Source organism: Podarcis tiliguerta (assembly GCF_965153285.1).
Source record: "Podarcis tiliguerta genome assembly, chromosome: 6".
Lineage (NCBI taxonomy): Eukaryota > Metazoa > Chordata > Lepidosauria > Squamata > Lacertidae > Podarcis > Podarcis tiliguerta.
The window spans coordinates 81,661,418-81,673,587 of NC_139539.1; the positions used below are offsets into that span (position 1 = coordinate 81,661,418).

Consider the following 12,170-nt stretch of genomic DNA (forward strand, 5'->3'; position numbering starts at 1 on the left):
TGAAAGAATGTACCTTCAGCCTCTTGACATTTCCAACATTTATTGTCAGGTAAGTGATAGATTTTTGCAAGCTTGACTGGTGTCATGTACCACCTGTATATCATTTTCATAATATTCTCTCTTAAGGCATTAGATGCTGTAAATTTCATACCAGTGGTCCATAACCTTTCCCAGTCAGCAAACATTATGTTATGACCCAAATCTTGGGCCCACTTAACCATCACTGATTTCACTTCCTCATCTTGTGTATTCCATTTCAACAGCAAGTTATACATTCTTGACAGAGTCTTAGTTTTAGGTTCTAACAGTTCTGTTTCCAATTTTGATTTTTCCACCTGGAAGCCAATTTTTCTATCCATTTTGAAAGCCTCCATTATTTGATGATAATGGAGCCAATCTCGAACCTTGCTTTTTAATTTATCATAACTCTGTAATTTCACTTTATCACCATCTTGCTCTAAAATCTCCCAATATTTTGGCCAATTGGCCTCCATATTGAGTTTTTTTAGTGCTTTTGCTTCCATTGGGGACAACCACCTTGGAGTCTTATTTTCAAGCAAATCTTTATACCTCATCCAAACTTTAAACAGTGCATTTCTGACAATGTGGATTTTAAACATTTTGTGCACTTTAACCTTGTCATACCATAGATATGCATGAGGAGATTTCACCCCTCCCATACTCAAGAATCACCTCATCAGTCTCCTGACTCTGAGGAGAGGAGGAGGCGTGTTCTTATATCTGCATGTTCCACTCAGTGTGAGAGAGACACTCAGTGTGAGAGAGAGACTCAGAGAGAGAGAGTCAGCCAGCGAGTGAGTGAGTCAGCAAGTCAGTGTGTAGAAAAAGACTGAGAATCTCCATTTGTATATAGTGTATATTACAGTAGCTGTTAGAGAATAAAAGAAGATATTCTTCAGCACTGTCGTCTGAGTATTTATGCTCTGCTGTAATCTGCTGCACAACGACTGTTTACTTGGTGAAGTGGTTTGCGGTGCTCACAGCTCTGAGTTGTGAGTCCACGGCACTTGGACCTGTTCTACAGAGGAAGGTGGTCTCTGGAAGTGCCATCCAGCACGCCTAGCCCAGTCGGGGCTGAGGTGGTTGAGTCCAGTTGGTAACACTGGCTCAAGGGCGATGCTGACATCGGTTATGGGCCCAGTCGTTGTTCCAGTCGTCTGACCAGGCGTCGTTCCAGTTGTACCAGTCATCCCAGTCGTCCCAGTTGCCAGAGGTTTCTGTTGCTGATTGCCGGACGGCGGAACGGAGGCTGCATGCTGGACTGATTTGTGGTGCCCAGAAGCAGAGCTGTTTTGGAGCAGAGTGTTCAAGCTGCCGCTGTTGCTGTTGCTGCTGCTTGATTTATGGAGGTATGTTGCTGACTGCCAAAGAAAGAAGATAGCATCCCTGTTTGCCTGTTAATTGCGCTCTGAGTGGGAGAGAGAGTGGCTGAAGGAGTCAAGGCTTTATCTGTGTTGCACGAGGGAAGTGTCTTGCTCTAAGTAATAGCAGACATGGCCTGTGCACATTCTGGCCAGATGGCTCTGTCTTTTCCTCTCCTGACGCCTGCAAACTATGCAGTATGGCAAGTGAAGATGAAAGCGCTTTTACAGAGGGAAAAGCTATTTCACACTATAGAAGATGACCCTCCCGATAAGGATGATGATGAATGGCCTGAGTGGCATGCTGCAGACATGAAAGCCGGGGAAATGGTGCTGTTAAAAATGTGCTTGAAAATGTGCCTAAGTCTCCAGCAGGGGAAAGTGAAAGTGAAACTGCTGCTGTTAAAGCACTAAAGTTGAAGCGGTGCTTTTCGTGTGGAGCACAAGGCCATTTGAGTTTTCAGTGCAGCAAGAAAACTTCAAAGAAGAAGGGAAACTTCAGAGGCAGAGGGGGAGGAGGACGAAATCCCCAAGCACCTGCTACTTCAAAGGCTTTGATCTCTCGCTGCTGCAATCAACGTGGGCGGAGTTTCTTCGTGGTCGACTCTGGCTGTACCAACCACGTAGCCAAAGATAAGGATCTCTTTGTTCAGCTTGAGAAGCAAGAGAAAGAAATTAATCAAGCAGATGGGACTGTTCTCACGAGTGTGGCTAAGGGAACTGTGTTCTTAAAGAGCCTGAATGCAACAATTAAGAATGTCCTGTATGCGCCTGATATTGAGGACAATTTGTTGAGTGTTTCCCAGCTTGATCGTCAAGGGTTTAAGGTGGTGTTTGCTAAATCTCGCTGTGAAATTCGTCGAGATGGCAAGCTCATTCTGTATGCAAAATGTGTTAATGGTTTGTACCAATTGCCTTTTGTTTCAGGTACAGGTACTGCAGAAGCAACTGAGAAAGAGTGTTGCAATTTATCTGTTGATAAGAATGACAAGTTGCATGACCAATGTATTCATTTTTACCACCGTGTTTATGCTCATTTGAATTTCCAGGCTGTGGCAAAAATGCCTGATATGGTTCAGGGCATGAAGTTAAAAGAATGTCCCTACCACATGAAATGTGTTTCTTGTGCTGAGAGTAAGGCAAGGCAAGCTCCCAAAGGTACAGAGTCTGGGAGAGAGGCCAAGAAACCATACGAAGTCATTCATGCAGACTTAGTGGGGCCTCTAGCGCTCTCTAGAGGCAATTCAAGGTTTTTCATGGTTTTGATAGACTCCTATTCAAGATATGTATGGGTCTATATGCTGCAGAAAAAGTCTGAAGCCTTTACCAAGTTTCGCCAATTTTGTAAATGGCTCAGAAATGTACATAATGAGAACGTACGTTGTCTTTTCAGTGACAGGGGAGGTGAGTTTTGTTCAGAGGAGTTTGAGAGTTTTCTTTCTGAACAGGGCATTGAGCATAGGACGGCCACGCCCAGATCACCCTGGCAGAATGGTTTATGTGAGAGAGTAAACCAGACCCTGCAGCAAGGAATTAGAACACTGTTACACGATTCGGGGCTGCCCAATCCCTATTGGGCCGAAGCTCTTTCGTTTTTCTGTCACGTGTACAACAGGAGGTACCAGTCTGCAGTAAATTGCACCCCATATGAGATGCTTCACGGAAGGAAGCCATGTGTAAAGCATTTTAAAATTTTTGGATCAGAGGTTTGGGTGCACACCTCGCAGGGTGACAAACTGAGCAAGCGTGGAGAACATGGTGTTTTCCTAGGATATGAGAAAGGGTCTTATCGTGTCCTGATCACAGACACGAAAACCATCAGGCTGACCAGGAGTATTGAGGACAATCCACAATGGGACAGAGTTGGCGTTTTTCAGTGCCATCCCATTTGTGATGATGGTGCAAAAGGGGCAAAGAGAGTTAAGAGAGAGGCAAGTTCTGATGTGATTGATAATCCTGATGCCAATGTAGTTCCGGATGGTGGCACAGATTATCAGAGCCCAAAAGCCTCAGAAGAGTCTGACGCAGATGCAGACTTAGCAGCTTCATATACTTTAGCTCCCCATTCTCCCAAAGAGGAGGAAGCACCAGAACAAGAGGATGAGAGAGTTTTGCGCAGATCCGAGAGAACAACCAAGGGTGTACCACCAAAAAGGTTTTCTGAAGAGTTCGCTAAGACTGCGGTCACGAGCAACTCTGGTGTGGTTTCTAAACCAGGCAGAAAGTGTGCTGAGAGTAATAGCACAAAACGCTTTATTTATTTCCTTACCTGACCTAAAGTGGTTTATGTGTAATATGTTTAAAGGATCAGGATTGAAGGAGCAAGCGTGTGTTTGAATACTGAAAGTGGTTTGTTCAAATCTGCCTAAATAAGCAATGTTAATTTGCATGTGAGAAAAAGAAATGTGTATGAAGATTTTTCTAGAAGCTGCTTATTCATTTGAGTATTCACAATGTGTATTTTGTGTAAACTGCAGATTGAGATTTATGTTTTAACTCCTTCCTAATGGACACAGAGTGATTGCAGTGATTGTTTAATGGTATTGTTAAAGTGTCTTAGAAAAGGGGGAGAGAGGTATCTGCAAATATGTTAACCAAGGTTGTAAGCAGAGAACAACTTTTTGGTGTGTGTAAATTGCAGTTATGTTGAAGATTCTTGAAATGGTCGGATGAAATGGGGGAGGATGAGGAGATTTCACCCCTCCCATACTCAAGAATCACCTCATCAGTCTCCTGACTCTGAGGAGAGGAGGAGGCGTGTTCTTATATCTGCATGTTCCACTCAGTGTGAGAGAGACACTCAGTGTGAGAGAGAGACTCAGAGAGAGAGAGTCAGCCAGCGAGTGAGTGAGTCAGCAAGTCAGTGTGTAGAAAAAGACTGAGAATCTCCATTTGTATATAGTGTATATTACAGTAGCTGTTAGAGAATAAAAGAAGATATTCTTCAGCACTGTCGTCTGAGTATTTATGCTCTGCTGTAATCTGCTGCACAACGACTGTTTACTTGGTGAAGTGGTTTGCGGTGCTCACAGCTCTGAGTTGTGAGTCCACGGCACTTGGACCTGTTCTACAGAGGAAGGTGGTCTCTGGAAGTGCCATCCAGCACGCCTAGCCCAGTCGGGGCTGAGGTGGTTGAGTCCAGTTGGTAACACTGGCTCAAGGGCGATGCTGACAATGCATGCCAACCAAAAGCATTATTAAATCCTTCTAAGTCCAATATGTCGGTGTTTTCCAGAAGTAGCCATTCTTTTAACCAGCAAAAAGCTGCTGCTTCATAGTAAAGTTTCAAGTCCGGCAGGGCAAAGCCCCCTCTTTCCTTAACATCAGTTAATATTTTAAATTTTATCCTTGGCTTTTTGCCCTGCCAGACAAATCTAGATATGTCCTTTTGCCACTTCCTGAAACAGTCAATTTTGTCTATAATCTGCAACGTCTGAAATAAAAACAACATTATTGGCAACAAGGGAAGGTTTTTTTAACATTTAATGTTTTATTATATTTTTATAGATGTTGGAAGCTGGCAACCTAGTCAGATTTATACATTAGTCAGGGTATAAATAATAAAATTATTATTATTATTATTATTATTATTATTATTATTATTATTGAATAGGGCATCCTTATTTTCATCAGAGAAATGTTGGAGGGTATGAATGAGCATAGCTGTCAACTTTTCACTTTTCTTGCGAGGAATCCTATTCAGAATAAGGGAATTTCCCTTAAAAAAGGGAAAACGTTGACAGCTATGTGCATGAGCCTCAGTTTGGATTGCAAGATAAGCCAAGGCATGTTTTAGCTCACAGCAGTGCAGGAGGAGGAGGAAGGAAGGAAGGAAGGAAGGGCGAAGTGACTGTGATCTGCCTTGTTCCCACTAAGCTATAGCTTGGCTTAGCAATATGTGTGAATCAGTCCATTGTTGCAGCATGTATCACAATCCTGTTGTATATTTGCTGGTATTTGCTGGTACAATTATTTGCTATTATAGTTTGCATTGATTTGCAGGCATAACAACACGTAAGCGGTACTAAACACAATTTGGGGCTTTTTCAGATCAGGAAGTGTGCGCAACGGGGGAGACTGAGGAGATGTTTACTGAAAAGAAAAGTTCATCCACCATCCTCAGCCACCTTGCAACAAACAATAAGGTCAGGTCAAAATCCTTCTGCCACAGACAATCTAAAGAAATTCGCAAGCAACTTGAGAATGAAGCAGAAAGATGGAAGCCTCTTTTGTCAAAGAAGGAAATCATCTGTAATAAGGGATGATGTTATAGGATTGGGGGCCCTATCATCATCATCATCATCATCAATATTATTATTATTATTCTATTAGAAATCTGAAGGGACAAGAAATTAATCAATTTCTTCCATCAGGAACAGAATGCAATTGCAGTCCTTGATAAGCAATGTGTCTAACTAAGGCCTGAATATCCACTGTCTGTCTGTCTATCTATCTATCTATCTATCTATCTATCTATCTATCATCTATCTATCTAATCACACAATTCAATTTCAGGGAATCTAAAGTCCTTTATGCTCAGTGAGGATGCGCCTATGCATTACAAAACAACAATAACAACCCATAAGGTTGTCTGGCATTTCTACTCCCTCGTCTTCCACATCATTCAAGGCAACTTACCTTTGCCCTGATCATTTTCATTTTCATTTATTCAGCTCCATCCCTCAGTGATGTCATATCAACAAATGAATTGAATTAGGAATCATAGAGAAGATGGAACCCAATATTTGACTCTGCCCCATTTGTGTTACATGCAGTTTTGGACCCACTTGCTTTATTGCACCATTTGACCGAGCTATGACAATCCAACGTGTTATTTTACCCAAATTGTCAGAGATAGAGCTGCTCATTGAAGGTGACGTCCGGTTACTCTTGACTGGTAATTGCATGAGATTTCTGAACAAAGGGAACATTGGGGAAATGTAATGAGGAGAATAATAGGAGCCAAAAAACAAAAAGAACCTCCTGCTACAATTTAGTGCATTTAATGAGCCACAGAGAGGGATGCAATTCTGTAATGGAAAATTTCTAGCTCTTTTCACTTCTGTACTTAACTGCTGGGCCAGTTCAGCAAATTAAGTGTTTAGACACCCAGGTAGGAGATACAGATGGGGGAAAGTGAATGGTTTTGCTAGTATGAAAGATAGAAAGGATTGTCCCATTCTAAAACACTGCTGGGCTTAGTACAAATAATGGCCATACAGTGGTGCCTCAGGTTACATACACTTCAGGTTACATGTGCTTCAGGTTACAGACTCTGCTAACCAAGAAATAGTACCTCGGGTTAAGAACTTTGCTTCAGGATGAGAACAGAAATCGTGCGGCAGTGGCAGGCTCCATTAGCTAAAGTGTGCTTCAGGTTAAGAACAGTTTCAGGTTAAGAACTGAAGGAATGGGTTTCCCAAACCCAAAACTGACTTTGCAGGCAGTTTGAAACTGCACCAAAATCCCTATTTTTTCCTTAGCTAAAATGCTTTAGCATTTGAGCTCTTGAGCCAAAACCTAGCTGTATAAACAAGTGCTCAGATCCCTCTCCTTTATCAGTTTGTGACGCCAACGATGGACTTCACTGTACCAGTAGAACAGGGAAGATGTGTCTATGCCTTATCTTATATCCTGACCACAAAAGACGCACAGACCTAATCTGGGAACAGCGCCAGAGGTTGTTCTTGGAGATGGTGACCTCTTGCTCCAAGATAAGAGTAGGAACAGGTAGATCCTTTTATGGTCAGAAGTATAGGAAGGAATACCCTTTTATGGTTAAGAGTGCCGGAGCAGGAACATCTGTGATGTCAACCTGTGTGTGCAAGCTGACGTGGCTGGATTCCTGGGGGAGGGGGGAGAGGGTTCCTGGAGGATATATATACTGCATGTAATCTCTCCTTTCTTTGGACTTGCTGTGGACTGAGCACGCAAGGGCTTTTCTGCTGTCCCAGAGAGCAGAAATGAAGAACTCTTTCTCTGAACCAAACCTTGGTGTCATTTGACTTCCTTCCTCCTGTCCGGGAGCAACGCAGACCCAATCGGTGAACGCCAATAAGGCCACAGAACGGACCTCTGGAACAAATTAAGTATGTAACCAGAGGTACCACTGTACTGTAAGTGTAAATGCATAGAAGGTTTCTAGCACATTTGAGAGCCGTGTGGATCCTTCTGTATGGCAGAGGAAAGGGCTGAACCGAATGAACTTTTAGTAACTACTGTTTGTTTGGTATTCTCTACATTTTCCCAACTGGGCTGGTACATGATGATTGCAGATGTTATTACACATCACTTAGGCAAAGCACTGTGTAAATATGATAATCGCTGCCACCTGGTTTTCTTGCTTTGTAAGTGCCCAATTACAGGATTAGGGTTGCTTACATGGATGGGAAGCCAACTAAGTGATATTTTGGAACAGGAAGTAACCTGAAGCTAAACGAACAAAATCCTGGAAGGTGTTTATGCCTTCACAGATGTATTCATCAAGCAGATATGAAAATGTTAAGCTACTGCCCAAATCACATTATATAAGAATAGTTGATTTACTTATTAGAGCTGGTAGATACTTCAAATGATTTTAGACTCATTTGATGATACTCCACTTGAAATGAAATTTATTGTTACGAAGTTACGAAATGATTAAGAATTGTTACTATTTCAATTAGCATAGAATTTTTGGTTCTGAAAATCATCATAAACCGCATCGGTGCTGCAATGCAGCTAAATCAAGCTGGGATGTTTCCACTGCAGAAACAGGGACAGATCCTGCAGAGGGATTTTCAGGAGACGTGCCAAAAGAAGAATACAATAAAGCAGGTGGCGAGGGAAACTTTTGGAAAATTCCTTTGTTGTTTTCAGTACTTTGTGTGCTACAAAGTAGTTGCAAACTTCAGAATATGAACTGGTTTCATTGAAATGCATGATGTTCTGTTTGCCCTGATGTTTGTGAGTTTTAGCTGTGCTGTTTGTTTATTAGCATTTGTTGTTGTTTAGTCGTTTAGTCGTGTCCGACTCTTCGTGACCCCATGGACCAGAGCATGCCAGGCACTTCTGTCTTCCACTGCCTCCCGCAGTTTGGTCAAACTCATGCTGGTAGCTTCGAGAACACTGTCCAACCATCTCGTCCTCTGTTGTCCCCTTCTCCTTGTACCCTCCATCTTTCCCAACATGAGGGTCTTTTCCAGGGAGTCTTCTCTTCTCATGAGGTGGCCAAAGTACTGGAGCCTCAGCTTCAGGATCTGTCCTTCCAGTGAGCACTCAGGGCTAATTTCCTTAAGAATGCATAGGTTTGATCTTCTTGCAGTCCATGGGACTCTCAAGAGTCTCCTCCAGCACCATAATTCAAAAGCATCAATTCTTCGGCGATCAGCCTTCTTTATGGTCCAGCTTTCACTTCCATACATCACTACTGGGAAAACCATAGCTTTTACTATATGGACCTTTGTTGGCAAGGTGATGTCTCTACTTTTTTTTTATTAGCATTTATAAACTGCTTAATATTTCAAAAATCTCTGAACAAAACAAAAATTTAAACCCTCAGCAATATAAAACACATGGAAGTGAATAAAACAGAAAACCAAAGGATTCAAACATATCAAATAGAGTCGGCCCATCAGTGAGGCATGATGAAGCTATTTGCCCTGGGTGGCAGATCCAACCCCTGCCCCTGTGCCCCTCCTAGCCCAGTCAGGGCTTTGCCCGTGCTGCTGCCACAGCTCGGTCGCCCTCACTGCTGCACCCACATTGCTGCTGTTGCATTGTGATGGTAGCACAGGCGCAGATGAGGATGTTGCTGCAAAGGCAGGGCTAGCAGCATCACAAACGCAATGGTGGGAGGAGGGACTGGACAGGAAGGAACCATAGATCTGCAGTGGGGGCATCATGGAAGTGGAGTCAGTGGTGTTTTGCCCACAGTGGCAGAATGTCTTAGGCCAGCCCTGGGTTCAATCTTCTGAACTGCAGAATTCACTTGGTGTCCTTCAACAAGACCCTCTTCTGGTCTGCACGTAGATTATTGTCTTCAAGTCGTGCTACAATTATGAATCAGGATGTTCAGTTGTAGCTCCATATCTCCCGTGGATTTTACTGTTTGGTGGCAGGAGACTTGCAAACACGTGGAACCCTAATACAATTTATGTTCTGCCTCCTAGAAGTTGTTTTAAAGTTGTAAAGATAAGGTAAAGGACCCCTGGATGGTTAAGTTCAGTCAAAAGTGACTATGGGGTGTGGCGCCCATCTTGCTTTGAGGCTGAGGGAACCGGCATTTGTCCACAGACAGCATGAATAAACCACTTCTGGCAGAACGCAACACCCTGACGGAAGCCAGAGCACATGGAAACACCATTTACCATACCGCCACAGTGGTACCTATTTATCTACTTGCACTGGTGTGTTTTCGAACTGCTAGGTTGGCAGGAGCTGGGACAGAGCAACAGTAGCTCACCTCGTTGCAAGGATTTGAACCACTGACCTTCCAATCAGCAAGCCCGAGAGGCTCAGTGGTTTAGGCTGGGACCTTAGGTTGAAGGGTAAGTAAGTAAATAAATTACTACTAGTAGTAGTAGTAATACAGTGCCCATCATCCATGACCACTGGTCATGCTGGGTGGGTCTTATGGTAGGTGTAGTCCAAAACATCTGGAGGGAACCGCATTTTCTCCCCCTGCTTTGGATTAATAAAGTGCTTTATGGGGGTTCTGTCCTGAAAATGTCAAGCTACACTGATAGGAGTTGGTTAGCAAGGTGGGTGGGTCTTTAAGACCACTATTTTAGGAAACACCAACAATTACTGCATATATTGTGCGTTAGGTTTCCAAGGGGTTGCTCGAGAGCAAGCAGGCAAGTACCTCCCTGCTCGGCTGTGAAGCCCTTTTGATGCAAAATAAACTTTATCTGTCCAGAACACCACTCTCCCATGGCTGACTCATTCACTGGCAGAGTCCGTGAGTGGGCGGGGCTTAAACTTTCCCCAGCAAAGTAATTTCTTGGCGCCAAGACTGCACCTCCCCACTCTGCGTGTAACCTTACTGCGCAAGGAGGCCGTGGGTAACGGTGGACCTCTCCCCTCCCCGCTTTGCCCAGGCAAGGTGTCCTGGCACCACCTCGCCTCCTCCGAACCCTGCAGCTCCTCTCGAGTGGAGGCGTGGTTACTCTCCCCCGCCAAGGAGGATCTGCTTTCCATGATCTTTGGGGGCTCTCTGTAATCCATCCCGCTTTTCCTCTCTCCCTCCTAAAACGATGGCAGTTCCCTGACATTGAGTATAATGGGTAGACCAGAGATGTGAAACCTGAGGCACTCTAGATGTTGCCAGATCACAACCTCCACCAGCCCTTACCACAGCCTATGTTGGTTGGGGCTGATCATCCAACAACATTCAGAGAGCCACAGGCTTCCCATCCCTGGTATAGACCAATATTATTGGAAGTAGTAGGTCTTCTGGGAACCTCTGTATTCTGTACAAAAGCTATCATTCAGCGGATGCTTAATTTTTTTAAACAGCACCAGCTGCAAAGAGTGAAGAATCTAATAATATGTACTGTACACAAACATCTTTTAAAAATTATGCTTCCCACCAAAACTCAGCATAGCCTTTTTGAAGCTTTGAGGTAGCTGAGAGACAGCATGTGTACAAAAGATCCTAAATATCAGTTACCTAAATTTTGTGCATTCTTTCATCTTAATTCCAATGTGAAAGTCTCTTCATTAATCTCAGCGGGTGCTTGTCGGGCTTTGAGTACACAGCAGGGACCACATGTTCCTGGAAAAAAGCCAGCCTTCCCCATTTCCTTTGCTTGACAAAGTGCCTTGTAAGAATATAGTGTGATGCACACAGAGCAGTCTCAGCTTAAGAAAATATTATCCTTAGACACATATATCTCTGAAGAGATGCTGAGTGTTCCAGACATCAGAGGTACAAAAGTTACAAGCTCTTTATGACAATGTTATTTCACTTTTTCTCATCTTGAATAAATAACAGTGTGTGCACATTTATGCTGTAGCACAGAAGGATACCATAGCCCACTTTGAAATATTAAGTGGTATATAGTTTTAAATAAACTACTAAATAGAGCTGGATAAAGTGCAGGAAAGGACGGCTAACAAACATTATTATGGGGCTGGCACAACTTCCCTACAAGAAAAATCCAAAGAATTCTTGGTTTGAAAAGAGATGGCTAATGAGAATAATAATAGAACAGTGGCTTTCAAAATTTATTTGGATAAGTCTGGGATGCTTGAAATCTTATCTTTTTAAGCTTTATCAGTAGTTCCTCAGTGAGAATATACATTATAGTGGTACCTCTGGTTACAAACTTAATTCGTTCCGGAGGTCCATTCTTAACCTGAAACCGTTCTTAACCTGAGGTACCACTTTAGCTAATGGGGCCTCCCGCTGCCGCCACCACTCAATTTCTGTTCTCATCCTGAAGCAAAGTTCTTAAACTGAGGTATTACTTCCAGGTTAGCAGAGTCTGTAACCCGGGGTGGTTGTAACCTGAGGTACCACAGTACTTATTTGTAAACTACCCTGGCAATATTTAAGGATAGTAAATAAATCCATTGCATAAGAAGTAATCAGTAAAGCTTCCCTGAGAGATGTACACAAGGTGGTAAATCTATGTCTGGATTATATACAAAATAATTCCCCACACACCAGGGGAAAGAGTTCTGGAGTGGCCTACCTGATATATTAGTTCTCTCTGTGCAGAGATTTATCTGTTTAATTTTGTATATAGGAGCATTCAGCCATGTGAACTGTAGCCTGATGTGGTATAATCCAGACACAAGCTT

The 12,170-nt window shown here is 43.1% G+C and overlaps 1 protein-coding gene across 8 annotated transcripts in view; it reads right to left on the minus strand.

Annotated features, from left to right (window-relative positions):
- KCNT2 (potassium sodium-activated channel subfamily T member 2) overlaps window positions 1-12,170 on the minus strand; it is a 232,982-nt gene that overhangs the window by 64,583 nt on the left and 156,229 nt on the right. The gene's annotated exons all lie outside the window — the stretch shown is intronic.